Here is a 6269-nt window from a genome sequence, read left to right on the forward strand (position 1 = left end):
CAGTGATACTGTTTAACTGCCTGCAGCTGAATGCACTGTGATGTCACAGAGGTACGTTCTGAATAACTACAGCTGAATACATTGTTATGTCATAGAGTTACTGTCTAGGTGCCTGCAGCTGTATGCATTTTGATGTTACAGTGGTACTATCTAGCTGCCTGCAGCTGAATGTATTTTTAAGTCAAATAGGTACTGTTTAGCTGCCTGAAGCTGAATGCATTGTGATGTCACAGTGGTACTATCTAGCTGTCTGCAGCTAAATGCATTGTGATGTCACAGTGGTACTATCTAGCTGCCTGCAGCAGTATGCATTGAGATGTCACAGAGGTACTGTCTAACTGTCTTCAGCTGAATGCATTGTAATGTCACAGAGGTAATATTTAGGTGCTACAGCTGAATGCATTGTGAGGTCACAGAGGTACTGTCCATCTGCCTGCAGCTGAATGCATTGTTATGTCATAAAGTTACTGTCTAGGTGCCTGCAGCTGAATACATTGTGATGTTTCAGTGGTACGGTCTACCTGCCTGCAGCTGAATGTATTGTGATGTCACAGAGGTAAAGTCTGTGTAGCTGAATGCATTGTGATGTCACAGAGGTACTGTCTAGCAGCCTGCAGATGAATGTATAGTGTGATAGCGTATGTTAACCTATTCAGGTCTGATTATGAACTCTCTTCAGTCATCAGTCAGAATGCTGTTCCCCTTAGCAACCGGTTGGAGATCAGTGAATGAATAGATGACACAGGATCATTGTGTAACCTAAGCAGTTCATAGTTGATCTGTCTTAGGGGCCATCATGGCTTTATTTTATAGCAAAAGAACAAAGGATTCATGTGTGCCAATACATTTAGCCAATCAAAATACACCATGTATGTCTGGAAGACTGAAACACGTCATTTGTCAAATAAGATTACAATTTGCAATTAAAATATATTTATTGCTTTGCGATTATCAGCTTTCCCGGAACATCCTTTCTGGAGGTCAGGACAGGTCAAAATCCTCCCCTGTGTTCAGAACTTTTGGCGATATGCTTGACTGGCCTTGGAATACATCTGGTGTTATAACAATGGACAATTCATGCTTTGAAATACAATGTTGCTTATAATATATCTGTGAAGCTTCTAAGGAAACACGAACCTAAAGAAGTGAGGAGCAGTAAATATCTTAGTTAATGTGAAAAAGCTTGAATCAATATATATTTGCCATTTAAAGGAAGCTCATACACCATCATTTCCCCTCTTTTTGATTCCACTTTTTCTCCCTATTCTACCTACACTATCTAGGCCTGAACTATTTTCTTTCAGTAAACCAGTCCCCTGGACTTATAGTCCAAACCTTGGGGATTACCCCTAACAACAATCAAAGGATAAGCAACTTCATTCTTCTGGCTGGAGAGTCACTGTCAACTTCTTCAAGTGGGATGCATGTAATCAAGTATCACGACCTTTCACCTTAATTTAAGGTAGACATGGTTAGCAGCACTTGATATGGACCATCATATCTTGGTTCAAAGGTCTTTCTCACATGTCTCTTTAAATAGACCCAATCTCCTGGATTTAGCTTATGCATAGCTGATCCTTCTGGGTCTGGAATGGAAGAAAACACTCGGCAATGGAGGTTAGTCAATGTTTTACAGACCTCCTGTACATAACCTGTAAAAATCATCATGATTATGTTGTAATTGTTGTGGATAATAACAACCTGTTCTTAGAGCTGACCCAAACAATATTTCATATGGAGTCAGTTTACTAGGTTTCATGGGTGTGGTCCTAATATTAAACAAGACTATAGGTAGGCATTCTGGACAAGTTCTTTTGGTTTCTGTCATTTTCTGTAGTTTTAGCTTAAGGTCAAAGTTCAGATGTCCCCCCTCCCACTCGCCTGGGGCTGGAAAAGCACATGGAAGGCCTGCTGTACCCCCAAATCTTTCATTATATGCTGCATGACTTCTCCTGTGAAATGTGTACCTCTATCTGATTCTATAACCTCAGGTATCCCAAATCTACATACTACTTCTGCTATCAGTTTCTTTGCAGTGGTTTTTGCTGTGGCTTTGCTTACTGGCCAGGCTTTGGCCCAGTGACTAAACATGTCCGTTGCTACTAGTACATATTCATATGGACTGCTTCGTGGCCACTGTATATAGTCAATTTGTAGTCTTTCAAATGGGTAAGAGGCTTTGGGTATAGTTCCTAGAGGTGTCTTGGTTCTTTGTCCTGGATTGCTGATTCCACAGATCCAGCATCCTGCTACAAAGTTTGTTGCAGCTTTATTGAAGCCTGGAGCTATCCAATGCTCTTGTACTCTATTCACCGTGGCTTCCTTTGAATGGTGTCTTGTCCATGAGCTACTTGTAACATAGGTGGAAATAGAGCTGCTGGTAGACAGTACTTCAATTCTCTTGACTTCCAAAGTCCATGTTCATCTTTTTCTGCCCCCAATCGTCTCCATTTCTCCTTGTGATGCTTGTTGTTGAATTTTGATCAGCTCCTGTTCACTAGGCATTTGCTTCACATCTTGAGCTACGAAGACTTGCTCGGGTTCTTTTGATTGTAAGGCAATTCTCTTGGCTTCTGCATCTGCAAATGCATTTCCTTTAGCTTCCATGGTTTGGCTCTTAGTATGTGCTTGTACCTTGATTATTCCAATTCTTTTAGGTAGTTCCAATGCTCTGAAGAGTTCCATAATCAAACTGGCATGTTTGATGGGTTTTCCGTTTGCACTTTTGAAGTCCCTACTTTTCCATATAACAGCGTAATCCTGGGACTAGATGTTAGCTGTCATGTTTTCAGCATGTATGCAGGCTTTGGTCATTGCTATGAGTTCTGCTTCTTGTGCTGACATACTTGGTAGCAATGCTCCAGAGTCTATGACTTCAGTTTCAGTTGTTACTGCATATCCTGTCTTTGGGGATCCATTATCATGATATCTTGATCCATCGACGAACAGGTTCATGTCTGGATTGTCCAGTGGTGTATCTTGGACATTAGGAAGAGGTAAAGTCTCTAATTCCATGAAGGCTAGGCAATCACTTCATATTTGGTAAGTCTGGCTGCAGAAAGATGCTTGCTATTTTCTTGACTTAATATTTCTGTTACAGCGTGAGGTACTTGTATACACAGTGTAATCAGGCAATCCCAATGCTGGGGCTGTTATTATGGTTTGCTTTAGTTGTCTTACTGCTTCTTCAATGGTGTCCCTGTTTTCTGCTGACGCCTCCTTTTTAATGTTCTTGGGGTTTTTGCTTGAGTTATTGCCTTTGTTCTTTTATCAGTAAGATGCCTTGTTCCTTGAGATATGCAGTGTCCTAAGAAGACAACTTTTTTCTGTACTAGCTGAAGCTTGTCTTTTGACGCTCTGCAATCTTCTTCTGCCAAAAAGATGAGTAGTGATACTGTTTCCTTTTTGCACCTCTCCTCTGTCTGTGCAGCAATAAGCAGATCATCGACATATTGAACTAACTGGGTGTCTGTAAAGTGTGGTCTCCATTTCTGCAGGATTAATGCCATTGCCTCTGAGAAATCTGATGGACTAGTGGCTCCCCCTTGGGGTAATTGTGTCCAACCATATTGTTTACCTTCGTGAGTGAATATTAGAAACTTCTGGCTTTCCCATTCATCAGTAGATAATCTGATTTTCCCTCCTTTTGAATCTTGAGATTCAACACCTTTATTGATTAATGTTGGAAAAGGGTTGCTGCGTTGAGGGTAATACATCTTCTGATGGTTACTTGTCGCATTTTGGCAATGCTACTTCATACATGGTCAGCCTTGCCACTGACAGGTGTTTGGTTCTTGCTTGTTGAAGCTTCTCTGTACCTGCATGTGGACCCTGGATGATAAGTTCATGATTCAGCACTATGCCTGTGCTCTTGTCCTCTTCTAGGACTTCTGATTCATCACTGTGTCTGTGCTCTTATACTCTTCTAGGGCTGTTGCTGCTATCACTGCTCTGATGCCGGTAGGTGCTCTGTGATTACCGCTGTCAAGTTTGTTTAAGTTGTAGGCCACTGGTCTTCACCTCAGTCCATGATTTTGCATAAGGACTTCTATGTATGGCCTCCTTCTTTAATAGTCAGGTAGTTCTAGGGCTTGAGATGAGGCAACTGCTGTTTCCAACTGTTCAATAGCCTAATTCATCTGTTGCTGTATGTAGGATGCGGACCCTCCTCCCTTTCAGTGTTGTCATACAATGCTTGCATGTAGACTGGTGCTAGAGGTATCCGTGTTCTGTAGTGTCCTACTAGGCCCAGGAATGATCATCTGACTTGCTTGACACTAGTTGGCATCTTAGCTTGCAGTCTGAATCTTTTCCTTTTCACTTTTGTTAGATGTCTGGTACCTTGAGTGTCCTAGGAAGATTAACTCTTGCTTGACTAGCTGCAATTTCTCCTTCTGAGGCTCTGCAGTCTTGGTCTTCCAGAAACTTCACTAAGGACACTGCCCCTTCTTGGTACTTCTTTTAGTGGTGGTAGCAATCAGCAGTTCAGTCACATCCTGTATTTAGCTGTGTGTTTTGTGGATAAATCACTTGGTGATATAGCCCCTCCACAAAGCTATCCTGGTCCAGTAGTATTGCTTCCTTTCTTCTACAATGTCACGATCCGGGTATCTGGACGCCATTTCTTACCCATCAGATGCCTCCTAAGGCTGGCTCAGCGCTCCAGGACCGGATCCCATCTGTTATCCTGATGTGTACATTCCTGTATCCTCTCCTGTCACTCTGGGACGCTGTCACAGTAAACGCCATATTACACCTGGCATGGCGTCTCCCGCGGCCTCCGCCGCCGTCCCTGAACTTCTGCATGCAGAGTGTCTGAGTGGCGATTACGTCAGCCGCGGCCTCCGCTGTGTCCGCGTGGTTGGATGTGCATCTGTCAGCCTGGCGCCTCCTGTCTCCGGTGGCCGGCGCCGCCATTACTGTTTTCATTACCACATGGATTACAAACCAAACTTCCCTCCAAGTGTCTGCATGGGCGCAGCCATCTTGGATTCTGTCAGCTGATCATTTCCACCAATCTGTTCTCAGTATTGATAATCTGCATAATTGCCTAGCCAATCCCTTCCTTGCTGCAGGTATAAATACACTGTGCCTGAGCAAGGAAGGCGTCAGTGCTTTGGTTGTCAAACCTAGTTCCTGTTTGTCTCTCTCCTGTGATTGTCTTCCAGGTTCCAGCTCCTGTCTCAAGACTTCCATCATAGAGACCCGCACCAGCATTCCACCTGCGGTGTAGCCTGACTCTCCAATCCATTGTGGATTCATCTGTTTCCAGCTACAACATTACCTGCTTCCAGCTCAGCTTCCAGCAGAGTACAGCTTCTCTTAAAGGGCCGGTGTCCTTTCTACACTTTACCACTCTCCACCGGTATTATTATTTCTCCGCTCTCAAGTTCTACATTTCAGTTCATATTTCATCGCTCCCAAGTTCATTTATTATTTTTGGTTCCAGCCAGTATCCACTCCGTGCTAACAACAGTCTGGTTCCAGCCAGTATCCACAGCAGCCATTTTATCTTCAGCAACCCAGCTTTTCCTGGAACACCAGCTGGCACAATCCTGGGTTATCTCCATTGCTACAGTCGGGCCTGGTAAGGACTTTCCATCTAGAAGATCATAAGAACTATCTCACACTACCAGTGCCCTGTGGCTCCTGCCATCCTGTAGTACCCAGGAACTGTATTTATTCTTTGCTGACTTTTACGTTTTCTTTTACTGCTGCTGTGTTGCGGAGTTGTCATAATAAACATCATTGACTTTTATCCAAGTTGTCGTGGTCACGCCTTCGGGCAGTTATTATTCATGTTACTTACATGTCCAGGGGTCTGATACAACCTCCCAGGTTCCGGTACATCTCAGCCCCTACAACTGAGGCTGCCTCCCGTCAGCTCAGGCCCTCAGTTGTGACAGTAAGCACTGACCAAATGAATCCAGCCGGAGACCAGGATCAAGCGGCCAGGCCGATGCAAGAACTGGCAGCCCGACTAGAACATCAGGAGGCTGCACAGGGCCACATCATCCGCTGTCTCCAGGATCTCTCTACTCGGCTGGATGGGATTCAGACAACTCTCCGTGGATCAGGCGCGTCTGGTGCGTCAACCACAGTGACTCCAGCTATAACCCAACCCACCTTACCCATTTCTGCTCCACGTCTTCATCTTCCAACGCCAGCAAAATTTGACGGATCTCCAAGATTCTGCAGGGGATTTCTCAACCAGTGTGAGATTCAGTTTGAGCTACAACCTGGCAATTTTCCCAGTGACCGTACAAAAA

This window comes from Pseudophryne corroboree, chromosome 4, assembly GCF_028390025.1.
Source record: "Pseudophryne corroboree isolate aPseCor3 chromosome 4, aPseCor3.hap2, whole genome shotgun sequence".
Taxonomy (NCBI): Eukaryota; Metazoa; Chordata; class Amphibia; order Anura; family Myobatrachidae; genus Pseudophryne; species Pseudophryne corroboree.